The 14,909-nt window shown below is 38.7% G+C and overlaps 1 pseudogene; it reads right to left on the bottom strand.

Moving 5' to 3' along the window:
* Positions 1-1,654: 1,654 nt before the first annotated feature.
* Positions 1,655-14,909, bottom strand: part of LOC102848699 — an 18,760-nt pseudogene continuing 5,505 nt past the window's right edge.

Genomic DNA, 14,909 nt, shown 5'->3' on the forward strand with positions numbered 1-14,909 from the left:
GAACAACTGGTGGATTTGAACCACCTGCCTTTGGGATAGCAGCACAGTTTCTTACTAGGCCATTACTTTTCTCTGTGTGTATATTTCCAAGTTTATTGAAAATATTGCAGCATAGTAGATAGACAAATGACTTCACATGGTGTTTTGAAATTCACCTCAACTGTGGGCTGAGTGACCTACAGATTGGACTGGCTTCCAAAGTCCGAGAGCTTCAGCATTTCACTAGTAGCAGGATCTACTTCAATGATCTCGTGATCCAGGCCTGAACCCTCTGGTTCATGATTATCTCTCCTTTCTCTTTCCTCCTCCTGCAGTATAATGGAGATACCTCTCACAGAGCTCTCTGAATCCACTTCATCAGATGTGTGACATAGCCTGCTATCTTGTCTCAGAGCTTCTTGCTGGAAATAATGATGACCTCCTCACACATCTGCTTGTTGGTGTGGAACTCATTACCCAGATGTGTGTAGTATTTCTTAATGATGACCCAGACACATATGTCATGGTTTTGGTGTAAACACCACCCATGTTGGCGAATCTTCAGTGAAAGGGCTACTACATGTTTTTTAATCACTGCTCACTTCCTTAAAATGTGTGCTAAGCACACTGTCCTTTGCTATATTGCAACCTAGAATCTGGAAATCTTTCCACTACAGTATTAAAAATATTCCTCATACCTATTTACATTTACATAGTACCCCATTGGGTGACTACATCAAAGATCATTCATCTGTTGTCTATTAATAAAAATTTCAGTTGTTTTTAGTCTTTTGCTTATACAAATGGTACCGTAATAAATTACTTTTACTTTAATCACTGTGTGTCCTTGCCACTGAAACTTAATAGGGGCCAAGAAGTAAGATTATTGGTTAAATAGCAAATACATATGTGATTTTGCTAGATATTGTCAAATAAACCCTCTTCACAACAAGCCACTACTGTAGCATTAATTCTGATTCAGCATGGCAACACTCCATCAGTTTGTGTGCAAGTTTGCAAAGTATACTGTGACATTTTTATCAGTCAATCATATTTGGTTCCATATCCTTAATTAGTATATACAATGTCTGATAGTCCATTCATTCCACAATGCCATTTTCTTCATCTTTATTTTTTTGAGGGGGTCGGGGGGTTAAATTTTTATTTCAAAAGCTTGGATAGCTTCAATATCCAGGTCGTGGCAAAATCAGGACACGTGTAAAATACCTTACAATACATTAGATTCCCAAAAGGTACCAAAAAGTACAGTAAGATTAACACTTCCATTACAGGAAATGTATGACACAAATAATATAAAATTAAAAGGTGAAAAAAGGTGACACTGGTTTCTAAGATACAGTTTACTCTTTTCCACCAGGGTCCACAGGCCCAGGCTGCAGAGCAGCAGCTGGGTGCAGACCCTCCAATCTGGTTCTGGGGAACCTGGTAATAAAATTGGCCCATGATGCTGCTCAAGGCCTTTGAAACACCACACGCTGCCTAGCACTAGAACTCTAGAAATAGTAAACGGGGAAGTGATTTCCAGGGAGAAAATTTTAAATAAGATGCACATAGGACAGGCCATAGGAAGTTTACCAAGTTAAATTTGGTATATAATTGTGTTCCCTGATATCCAAACGAGCGGTGCGGTCAGCTGGTCTCGCCTGCTGCAGCCTCAGTATGGCTTGTACTTATTCTGGTGGCCACCGCATCTCTGACTCTTCCCATATTTGTACTACCCTGGCCTCCACTTCCACCACCACCGCCACTGCCTCGGTTTCCTCCATTGCGATTTCCACGGCCCCCGGAACCATACTGCTGCTGCTGGTAGACCTCTTTGGGCTGGGCCACCTTGATTTCACACTTGCTTCCACTGACAGTGTGAAGCTTTTTCTCCAAAACCTTTTTCCCAGGTTCCCCTTCTTTATAGGTGATGAAAACAAAGCCACGTCTTTTGTTCGAATTTGAATCTATGGGAAGCTCAATGGCCTCAATCTCCTCAAATTCTCCAAAGTACTCCCTGATCTTCTCCTCAGTAGCTTCAGGATTCAAACCTCCAACAAAGATTTTCTTCACTGGGTGTTTCTTCATTGCCATTGCCTTTTTTGGGCTGGCACAGGGGCCGCTACTGGGACTGGAACCGGGACCACAGCGGCCCCTGCAGGGAATCAGAATGGCGCCGAAGGCGACCAGATCAACGCCAGCAAGAACGAGGAGGGCGCAGGAAAAATGTTTGTTGGTGGCGTGAGCTGGGATACCAGCAAAAAGGACCCAAAAGACTATTTTACCAAGTTTGGAGAAGTCGTTGACTGTACAATAAAAATGGATCCCAACACTGGAAGGTCAAGAGGGTTTGGGTTTCTCCTCTTCAAGGATTCACCCAGTGTGGAGAAGGTACTAGATCTCTTCATCTTTAAAAAAAGAACTGTCCATCTTTCCTCTGCAGACGCTCCACTGATCTTTCATTTAGCAGCACAACATGCAACACAGTACACCACCAGAGCCCCTTAAGATTGCATTACAATACATATGAATGTCTGTTATATGAGAAAGAGAGCTCTGGTGGCCCAGTGGTAAGAAGCTGTGCTACAATCACAAAGGCACCTGGTTTGAATCCTCCAGCTGCTAAGAAGAATGGACAATTTCTCTCATGTAATTTGCTGCCTCTGAAAATCTGCTGGAGCATCAGTTATGTGTCAATTTCAACACAACAGCACACAACAGCTTGCCCAGGCACTTTAATAGAATATAATGTCCGTTACTTTTTTAAAATGTTCTTACCATTCTTTATATATTTCATGACATTTACTTATAATTTAGAAAACAGTATTTGAGGGGAGTTTCACTTTGTTGTTTTCATTATAAACAAATTTTTTACTTTTTGTATAAATATTGAAGAACATAATTCTTTATTTTTTCATTTCATGTTCAAGTCTTGTGACAGTTTCTACAAAGCTTTTGATTTTTTTCTTCTCTTTTTTAAAAAAAAAGCTGTTTTGTATTGAGGATACTAACTTTTCATTTATAAGTTTTCATTTATAACTTTTCCCAGTTTGTCATTTTTTTCATATATCTTTATTTTTTTTAATTGGGAAAAAACATATTGGGGGTACAAGGAGGTGAGGGTTGGGGGCAGAAGGGTGAGGATGGGCAGGGATGCAGTTGCAGAGCTGCAGAAATTGGTTGGTGGGGGGAGCAGGTGAAGGAAATGAAAAGGATCCAGTGGGGACCAGATGCTACAGGAAAATGACAAGCATTTTCCAATGGTAATTAAATCAACTGTCTTATTGATTTGGGAACTGGATGCCGACTCTCTGGCTTCTTCATGCTGAACAGGGGCATTGATGGGAAGGGGGAAAGGGAGGACACTTTATCACCTTACTGGTGATCTTGGGTTAAGGCTGCTTGCCTTCTTGTTCTGTTAAAAGATATTTTCCTGTCATTTGCTCCCCTCTGGACTGCAAAGTGTTTTCCCAGGTGGGTCTAGTGGGGATGGCTGGTTGAACCCAGAGGCTCCATCCTCCTTTGCTTCTTTAGCTGGCAGTTGTATTTCCTTTTTGTCACTGGCACTGGGTTCAGGGTCTGGTCTGAAGTAAAACTCAGTGGTAAGGTTACCTATAGGAAAGGGAGCAAACCTAGAGAGAACAAACTTGTGAGTTACAAATAGAGGGGTTTTGGGGGTATTGCTTTCAGGTTTACTGGGGGAGAGGGTGGCAAAAAGTAGCCTAGATAAAATTTTCTGGATACCCTAGGCATTTTTTTCCCTATCCAGGGGTCAGATGGTACAATCTGGGGACTGAGGAGCTTACCCTGAGGGCCATAACGGCTCGCCCCGAGCCGAGGGCCAAAGACAGTCCGCCCCAGGCAGAGGGCTCTTTCTCTATTTTCATGACTCACCATCTCTGGTAACTGTGCCACATAAATTTCACTGTTTGGTGTTCACAAATTAGTTGTTGATAAAGTCATTTCAAACCACAACAGAAAAATAGTCATTGGCATTATAACATTTATAGCTCTGGGATGTGTAGTTCCTCTTTCCACTATATTCATCCAGATTTTGCTTAGATCTTTTCGATTATCCTGCTATGTATCTGATACCACAAGTGCTTGGGGGTCAATTCCAAGGTTACATTTCTAAAACAGAGCTACTTGTTCTTATTTATCTCCCGAAAAATTTCCTTTTCCACCAGTATAAGTTCATAAGTTATTGGTTACGAAAAGTAGAATGGCAACATTTTTTTATCTCTTCTGAAAAGTTTAAAATATGTGCTATAAAGGGAAGATTTGTCTGGAAATTTTATTCTGAATGGTATAGAGTCAAGAAGACAAGACTCTGGGGAAGACTGACTCATGTAATAGGGCAATAAAGAAAATGGCAAGTCAGGCAAGGGCTTTTTTTAATCCATGAGAAAGTAATTTTGCCTTTAAGTACAACAAGCTTGCCTATCTACACTAATTCCTGAGAGTCAAAGCATTGCTGTAGCAATAATTTCTGAGTATTTCACCCTGCTCAAATAACACAACTTTGTTTCTTTTGACGTTTTATTGTAATTGTGGTGAAAGTTTACGGATCAAATTAGTTTTCCGTTCAACAGTTCAGATACATTTTGTTTTGTTGCATTCATTGCAATACCCCCATTATGATAGCACTCTTCACATACCCTTCCTGAGTTTATTGTTTTGGTTAGTCTTTTTTCTTATCTCTTCTTGTCTTCTGAACTTTGTCTCTGGGCAAATACTGCTTTTTTGCTCTTATACAGTCATTTGTTCTGAGGATTATAGATTTCTCTGATGCTGTTGTTCACCTTCTATGCCTGTCTATGGTTTGAGTGAAAGCTAAGGACCCTATTCGAGGATCTACTAGCTGAGCTGCAATCCCAAAGGCATGAAGTTCTAAATCTTTCCGCCTGCTCCATGGGAGAAGGATGGACAATCTTTTCCTGTTCCATTAACTGCCTCTAAAAACCTGCCAGAGGGTCAGCTATGGGTTGGTTTCCAACTCAATGGCACTCAATAACAACAGCAACAGTCAGTCTCTTTTTATGAATTTTTAGTTTTGTTCCATATGTTTTTCCCACTCTATCCAAGAGATCTTTGGACTAATTGTCCATTAGTTCTTTTGACTAATTATTTCCATATGTCTTTGATTTTCTTTACTCTTTCTTGATTCAAGTAGAGAAAGACCAAGAGTCGTGTCTTAGATGTCCACTAACAAGCTGCTAAGACCCCATTTAATAATCACTAACATTGGATACGGAATATTTTCTTTGTGAACTATGCTATTCTAATTGACCTTGATGTCTCCTGAAAATAATGTTCTAAGGCCCAAAGCCCAGAAACTCATTCCCACAAGATGTTTGATTATGGTTAAGATATTCCAAACACTACTCTTCATATTTACATATGTTTGTGAATGTACTTCCAGTTCATATAAATACACATGTGGAAATATCTTCCATAAAACCAATATTATCTCATGGATGCAGTTCCATTTGCCTTCCCACATCTGTTCAGCTTGCGTGTTTATATATGTCTAGATTGCTATTACTGTTATTGAATGATTGTGCAGGTAACAGTATTTTCCTTTGCTGACTTTAACTCTAGTGCTCATCCCAGTTCCAAAAAGTTAATTTTGATTGTTGGTGAAATTTGAGAGGACAGTTGATGAAACAAAGTGAAAAATGAAATAGAGGAAAGAAACTGAAAGAGAGCCTGGGGGCACAAAAAAATCAGCCCAAATGCTACACCTAAGTAAATCCTTGGTGCCTAATATTTTTGTTAACAGCTTTAGTTTGCTTGGCTCCACAATCAACGCTCCTGATACCAGCAATCAGGAAATTAAAACATGAATTGCATTGTGAAAGTCTGCTGTCAAGGACATCTCTAGAGCAACTATGGACATCTGAAGAGCAATGATGTCAGGCTGGAGGCTAAAGTGTACCTGACCCAGGCCATAATCTTCACAATTACTTGCTATGCGTCAGAAAGCTGGACAATGACTAGGGTGATAGAAGGAGAATTGATGCCATTGAGCTATGGTGCTTGAGAATAGTATTGAATACACCATGGACTGCCAGAAGAACAACAGGTTTGTCCTGTAGAGGGTGAAATCAAGCTACTCCTTAGGGGTGAGGATTCTGAGCCTCCACCTGACATACTTTGGGCATGTTGCAAGGAGAGACCAGTCCTTAAAGAGGGACATCATGCTTGGAATTGTGGAGGGATAGTGCAAGAGAGGAAGACCCTTGATGAGATGGATTGAATCAGTGACTGGGACAATGGAGATAAGTATGTCAGAGATAATAAGTTTGGCTCAGGATAGAGCAGGGTTCAGATCTATTGTACATAGACTCACTATGTGTCGCAAGTGACTCAACAGCACATACAATAACAATACATAAAAAGTATTTCCAATAAACACCTCATTATCTCTGTGAATCAAATATTACTTCAACTTTTAATAAAGGAAAAATAACCTTTTTCCTGAAAGCCAATGGAAAATATATCACATCAACTTTAGCAATTGTTAGGAGAGAAGAAGTGAAGGGAAATTAAAGAGAGAAAGATGAAAATCAAGAAAGAAAAAGAGGGTGGAATGAAGTATCCTTATAATAATTCTTAGTGCAAGAAAAGATAGGCACAGTAATTACATGGAGGGTTATTGTAGATAGTTAACCTACATACATGTCTTAACAAAACTCTACTGTTTGATCATCATATATGTCTAAAACGTCAGCTACAATATTATGAGAACATCTATATAAGGTAGCAGACATTTGTGAAAAGCCCTTCTCATATCTCAGGGCGTCCTCATCTTGTCGATGGTCTCACTGGGTTTCCCATGTGGAAAGTGTGAGTACTTAGGGCAATAGCAAGAGAGAGAGGGTCTGTAACTTAGAAGCCAAGTCTGATTGCAGTTTTCTTGATGTTTTGAGCCATCAAATCACACTTCAATCTCTTATTTTTTTTCTTTTGTTTGGAAATAAGAATGTTGACAGACCAAAAAACCATTAAAATGAGGACACACTTTTTAAGTGGTTTGATCAAACTACTGAGACTTGGACCTCAGCACTCAAAGAACACAGGTCACACTGTGGAGCTCTGCGGCAAGAAGCAACACTGCAATCCTAAAGGTACACAATCTGAATCCACCAGCTGCTCCATGGGAGAAGGATGGGCAATCTCTTCTCAATTTACTGTTTCCAAAAACCTGCTGGAGTTACGACTCGATGGCACACGACAACAGCGAAATGAAGACAAGATCTCTGATATCTGTTCCTCACGGTTCCTGACACATCACCATACATTCAATAAAAGTTGACTGTGGCATGTTGCTGTTTTCAATTTATATTATTTGTAACTAGAAAATAAACATACCAAACCCAAATTCACTGCCATTAAATCTATTCTATCTCACAGTGACGCTTTAGAAAGAAGTAGAAAGTACTGTGAACCAAGGTCCTCAAAAGTAAACATAGTTCAATAATAATTCATTTTATTTATTTGTTTAATTGCCTGAGATATTTCAAAGAGTGGGAAAATTTTAAATAGGAAAATGTTAATTCACTTTCACTAACATTTACCGAGATTCTAGACCTTGGGAAAAGACCTCATGCTTTGAAAGGTGGTCTAGTGAAAGAGAGAAAGACCTTAAACAAAATGGATTGAACCAGTAACAATTGGGTCAAGTATATCAAAGATAATGTGTATGGCACAGGATAGGGAAGGATTCAGATTCATTGTTATGAGTCCTTATGTGTCCTAGTTGTCCCAAGGGGATGTAAAAACAACACCAATCTCTCTGACATGACAACTAGTTGAACTTTAAAAAGGGAGCAGATAGAAGGGAAAAGAAATGGGAGCAGACAAGTACTAAGACAATGCTTATGTTTTGTCTCTGACTTAAGGAGAGAAAAAATTTGACTATGGGTAAACAGATATATTAAAAGAAACATGTGTCATAAATTCTTATTATTAATAGTAGATGTATTAGTAATGCTGCTGCAGACATTGAAAGAGTGGCTACAGAATCATTGCCCCTTGTGGGCACACAGGACCCTATTTCTAGGATGCTCTGTTCATAGCATTTTCACCAAGCAATCAGTATATAATCTTAGCTGTTGTGTGCACCTATTTAAAGACATTCTATTTAATACAAGTGAGTAATTATCATTGAATTCACAGCCAAAAGCACTTTGACTCATGCCTGCAGGAAGTTTTTGTAACATTTTCTCCATAAGGCACATCACATCCCTCAACTACTTAGAAACACTAGACAACATTTAACACTGTGCTTGGGGTCATTTTAATAGACAACTATACTAACTAAAAGAACAAAAATGTGAAAATTGTGTCAATAAAGAGACCACAAAAAAAGCACTGTTTATAGTATGTGAACTAAAAGTGAGAGAAAACAAAAAACCTATTATATTGTTCAACATTACCAAAGACAATGTATGTCAGGCAATTCAAATTTTCACCAATGGCCTAGTGGCAAGAAGCTGTGCTGCAATTCTGAAGGCATGTGGTTCAAGGCCACCAGCTACTCTGTGGGAAAAGAATGGGCAATCTTCTCTTGTGTGATTAACTGCCTCTGAAAACCCTCCAGAGGATCAGCTATGGGTTGGTCCCAAATCTATGGACACAACAACAACAACATATGTTTGTGTTGGGTAAAAGAGGCGCAGAAACCAAAAGTAAACAAAGAAGCTTTTATTGTGGCTCTCAGGCTCTTGGGCACAGTTCTCTAACCCAGGTTAGGGAGTGGGCGGCAGGGTAGAAAGGAAGGCTGGAAGGATGGGTCAGAGAAGATCACAGGTGACATAAAGAAGTGACCTTTTAAAACACTTGGGGAGGAAGGGGCAGTGTCCTGGCAGAGGAAATAGTTGTATAGCTCATCGATTGGCTGCAGCTGTTGCCATTCTTGGTGACATCCAGTGACGTCATTAAGCAAGCAATCTCTTAGCAGAGGAAGTAGTAATGGAGCATGATGATTGGCTGTGGCTACTGGCACTAACTGCTGGTAGTCAGGCAGGCCATCCCTTGGCGGAGGAAGTAGTCTAAGTAGTCCTAAATCAGCCCTGCAAGCCTACCAGGGTGATGAAATGAATAAGCCATTGATTGTGCAGAATTCTATCATTCTATCTCCAGCTTCATTTCTGTCACTAAGTCCATGTTTTCCAACTGCTGATCCTTCTTCTCTATTCCCAATTTTTGCATTCCAGTCATCCATTATTATTAATGAATCTTGATTGGATGTTCGATCAATCTCTGATTGTAAAAGTTGATAGAAATCTTCGATTTCCACCTGTTTGGCTCTGGTTGTTGGTGCATGTATTTGAATGATGGTGGTATTCACTGTACTTCCTTGTATGCATATGGATATTATCCTGTCATTCACAACATTGTATTTCAAGATGGATCTAGAAATGACTTTTTTAACTATAAAAGCAACCCCATTTTTCCTCACCTTTTCATCTCCAGCATAGTAGATCATATGATCCTCTGACTCAAATGTCCCATGCCAGTCCATCTGATCTCACCAATACCTAGTGTGTCAATATTTATGTACTCCATTTCCTTCTTAACAATATCTAGTTTTCCTACAGCGTGGGTAACATAGAGTATCCCAGAAGGCACCTATACCAGGCAGGTACTAATAATTACAAATCCCAGAAGCTCATGGTCAAGCCCACCTTCAAATCTTGGAACAAAGAGTGTGGTGCAAGGCAGAAGGATGGGGAGTCTCCCAGAGGGCACTAAATGATAGACCTGAAAAAATACATAAAACAATGGTTAACCGAATTGAAGAGAGAAATAGACAGCACCACAATAGCAGTAGGAGATTTCAACACACCACTATCACAATAGGATAGATCAACTTGGGGGGAGGAACGGGGGGGGGGAACAACAAAAGATGCAGAAGATCTAAACTATATAATCAGCCAAGTCGAAATTGTGGACCTATTCAGAATACTGGACCTGACTAAAACTCAATCACTTTCTTCTCAAGTGTACATGGTACATTCTGCAGAACTGATGTATAATAGGTCACAAAGCAAGTCTCAACAAATTCAAAAACATTGAAATAATACAAAGTGTATTCCCAGACCACAATGCTATAAAACAAGAAATTAACCACAGAAGAGTAAAGCTTACAAAACAACTTATGTGGAAACTAAATAACTCTCTGCTAGAACATGACTGAGTAATAAAAGAAATAAGGAATGAAATTTAAAAGTCCCTTGAAACAAATATAATGAAAATACACTTACCAAAACCTTTGGGACACATGTAAGGCAGTCCTCAGGGGGCAGTTAATAGCAATAGGCACACACATAAAAAAAGAAAGAAAGAAGAAAAATCAATGATTTAACTCAACACCTTCAGCAAATAGAAAAAGATCAACAATCTAATCCTATAATGTCTAGAAGAAAAGAAATTATAAGGACAAGAGCTGAAATCAATGATATAGGAAACAGAAAAACAGTTGAAACGATCAATAAGACTAGAAGCTGGTTTTTATAAAGGATCAGCAGATTGACAAACAACTGGCAAATATAACAAAAGAAAAGACACAAATAACTCTATTAAGAAATGACAGAGGTGACATCACAACAGCACCAGAGGAAATTAAATCAATAATATCAGAATAGTACAAAAAGCTATACTCTAATAAATTTGAAAACCTAGAAGAAAGAGATGAATTCCTTGAAATGCATCTCCTGCCCAGATTGATTAAGGACAGATATAGAACACTTGAACAGACACACCACAAGAGAAGAATAAAGGTAATTAAAAGACTTCCCCATAAGAATAATCCTGGACAGATGGTTTCACAGCTGACTTCCACCAAATATTCAGAGGATTTAGCACCCATTCTTCTCAAATTATCTCAAAAATTGTAAAGGACAGAATGTTTCCAGAGTCATTCTATGAAGCAAGCATAACCTTAATACCAAAAACAGGCAAAGGTATTGCCAAGAAAAAAAAATGCAGACCAATATCTCTCATGAATATAGATGCAAAAAGTCCTTAACAAAATCCTAGCCAATAGAATCCCAAAGAACATCAAAAAAATAATTCACCATGATCAAGTGAGATTCATAACAGGTACGCAAGGACGGTTCTACATAAGAAAAACAATCAAGATAATCCACTATATTAATAAAGTAAATAGCAAGAACCATATGATCTTAACAATTGATGAAGAAAAGACATTTGACATACTCCAACACCCCTTTCTGATAAAGACACTCAGCAAAATTGGAACAGAAGGAAATTTCCTCAACATAGTGAAAAATGTATATGCAAAACCAAGAACCAACATCATTCTCAATGGAGAAAGACTAAAAATATTTTCCTTGTAGACAGGGACCAGACAAGGATGCCCACTGTCACCACTTCTTTTCAATACCATATTGGAACTGTTTGCTTGGGCAATATGACAAGAGAAGGAAATAAAGGCATCCAGATCGGCAAAGAGATGGTTAAACTGTTGCTATATGCAGATAATGTAATAGTGTACTCAGAAAACCCCCAAGATTTTAAAAAAACAAAAACATGTTAGAGTTAATTAGCCAGTTTAGTAGAGTGACAAGATACAAGATCAATATCCAAAAATCAATAGGATTCCTCTACAGTAACAAAGAGAACTCAGGCAAGGAAATAAAGAAAGCAATACCATTTACAATAGCCAACCACAAATTGAGATACATGGGAATGAACCTAACTAGAGATACAAAAGACCTATAAAAAGAAAACCACAGAGCATTTCTGTAAGACACAATAAAAGTTCTAAAAAAAATGGGGGAAAGGAACCTGTTCATGGATAGAAAGACCCAATATGGTGAAAATGGCAATCCTACAAAAAGCAATCTATATTTTCAATTCAATCCCAATCCAGATACCAAATTCATTTTTCAAGAAGACTGAAACAGAAATTACCAAATTTATTTGGAGAGGCAAAGGACCCTGAATAAGCAAAACACTTCTGAGAAACAAAAATGAGGTTGGAGGTATAGCTCTGACCTCAAAACTAACTACACAGCAGTAGTAACCAAAACAGCATGGTACTGGTACAGTGACAGGCACATAGACCAATGGAACAGAATTGAGAACCCAGAAATAGACCTAGCTATCTATCGTCAACTGATATTCAAAAAGGAAATCAAAGCTATCAAGTGGGGAAATGATAACCTCTTCAAAAAATGGTGCTGGCAAAATTGGACTTCCACCTTAAGAAAGCAGAAACAGAATCCTCATTTCACCCCATACACAAAAATCAACTCAAGGTGGATCAGAGACCTGGGAGTAAAGCCCAAAATCATAAAGTTCATAAGAGACAAACTGAGATCAAGCTTAAAAGCGTAGTCTAAGGTATAAAGAGTCTGTCAAATACAACCAAAAATGCATAATCTGAAGAGGATAAAATTGATGCATGGGACCTTCTAAAAATTAAATCCCTGTGCACAACAAAAACTTCTTCCAACAGGGTGAAAAGAAAACCTACAGACTGGGAACAAACATTTGATAATACCATCTCAGAAAAGTCTTATAACAAAAGTTTATAGAATACTACTGGGCCTCCACAAGAAAAAGACTGATAACCCAATTACAAAATGGGCAAAAGACATGGAAAGAATTTTCAAAGAGGAAGATATTCAAATGGCAAACAGACACAGAAAGAAATACTCCAAATCACTGCCAATAAGAGAGATGCAAATCAAAACCACAATGAGATGTCATCTTACTCCAGTAGCAGTGTTGGACAGGATGTGGAGGAATAGAAACTCTTATACATTGTTGGTGAGATTGTAAAAGGGTACAACCATTCTGGAAGACAATTTGACACTTCCTCAGAAAGCTAAACATAGAAATTTCATATTACCCAGCTATTCCACTACTTGGAATATACCCTGAGAAAATGAGAACTGAGGCACAAATAGAGGTTTTTATACTAATATTCATAGCAGCATTATTCACCATAGCAAGAGCATGGAAACAGTCCAAATTTTCAACCACAAACAAATAAATGGATGGAGAAATTATGGTACATTCAAAAATGGAATACTATGCAGCACACAGGAGCAATGATTTTGTAAATTATTACATAACTTCAGAGGGAATGGAGAGCATTATGCTGAGTCAACTAACTCAGTCCCACAAGGATAAATATTGTATAAAACCATTACTGTAGAATGAGTATAAGGATCCAAGAGGGGTGGAAGAGGCTGGAAGCAGAGGAATATGGGTGTGCAGGGGGCAGGAGGATTAATCACTGGGTTGTACAATTTGATGGGGGGGGGGAATTGGAAGAATTTATTCGAATGTGTACTCAAATTTTTTAAATAAACAAGTAAAATATAAAAAAAAAATAAAAAACCAAAACACTGGGTTATTACTGTAGAAAGCTGAAACAGAATCCACACCTCACACTATACACAAAAATCATCTCCAGGTGAATCAGAGACCTGGGAGTAAAATCTAAAACTCTAAAGTTCATAAGAGATAAACTGGGACCACGCTTAGAATGCCTAGTCTATTGTATAAAGAGGCTGACAAATGCAGCCAAAAATGCACAATCTGGAAAGGATAAAATTGATATATGAGACTTTCTAAAGATTAAATCCCTGTGTGCATAAAAAGCTTTTTCCAACAGTGAAAAGAAAACCTACTGCCTGGGAACAAACATCTGGCAAGACCATCTCTGACAAAGGTCTCATAACAAAAGGTTACAGAATACCGCTCGTCCTCCAGAAGAAGACTGATAACTCAATTACAAAATGGGCAAAAGACATAGAAAGACTTTTCACAGAAGATATTTGGATGGCCAACAGACACATGAAGAAATGTTCAAAATCACTGGTAGTAAGAGAGATGCAAATTAAAACTACAATGAGATACCATCTTATCCTTGCAGCAGTGCCAAAGTTTAGCAGGACAGTAAGCAATAAATGTTGGAGGAGATGTGGAGAAGATTTGAACACTTATGTTCACAGAAGCATTATTGACCATCACAAGAACATAGAAACAACCAAAATGTCCAACCACAATTGAACGGATCGAGAAAATGTTGTACATTCTCACAATGGAATACTACACAGCACTCATACTACATAACTTGGGAAAGACTGGATGGCATTATGATGAGTGAACTAACACAGTCTCATAAGGACAAATACTACATGAGACCATTATTGTAAAAATAAAAGGACAGCTAATAAAATATGTATGAGTACCCAAAGGGGGAAAATAATAGGGGCATAGGGGAGGGGCAAAATCACAGAGTTGCACAATTTGTTGAGTTGGAGGGAGGTGGGAAAGGAAATGGGAAAGATCCTGCAGGGACATGAAGAGACAGGATAATGATGGGCATAGTGTAATAGTGATGAATTTTGTATAGCATAATGCATGGGAATATTTGAAACACAAGGTGAATGAAGAAAACTGTGAAACATAATGAATACGAACTTTCTAAGCAAATCCGTATTTAATATTTTTTTTTTAAAAAAAAGCAAAACCTACATTTATTATCCATGGATTTCCTAGGGACAGAAGTTTGGGAAGACTGAACAGGACCTCATCTGAATCTCAGGCTCTTCTTCCAAACTCATGTGGCAGATTTATGTCCTTGAAGCTGCAGAGTTCATGATGCCTTCCTCCTTCTTTGGGATCAGAAGGAGAATCTATTGCTATTTCTTGTCTCTGCTAAGGGCTGACCTAATTAAGACCTGTTGTTATGTGCCGTCGAGTCGTTTTCGACTCATAGCGACCCTATGCACAACAGCCCTAAACCCTGCTCTATCCTGCGCCAACCTCTGACACACCCACCCCGATTACCCCAGTCACCGAATCAATCCATCTCATAGAGGGTCTTCCCCCCCTGCGCTGTCCCTCCACCCTCCCAAGCATGATGTCCCTCTCCAAGG

The sequence above is a fragment of the Elephantulus edwardii genome, unplaced genomic scaffold, assembly GCF_000299155.1.
Source record: "Elephantulus edwardii isolate Elephantulus edwardi_28Jun2011 unplaced genomic scaffold, EleEdw1.0 scaffold00097, whole genome shotgun sequence".
In the NCBI taxonomy this organism is placed as follows: domain Eukaryota; kingdom Metazoa; phylum Chordata; class Mammalia; order Macroscelidea; family Macroscelididae; genus Elephantulus; species Elephantulus edwardii.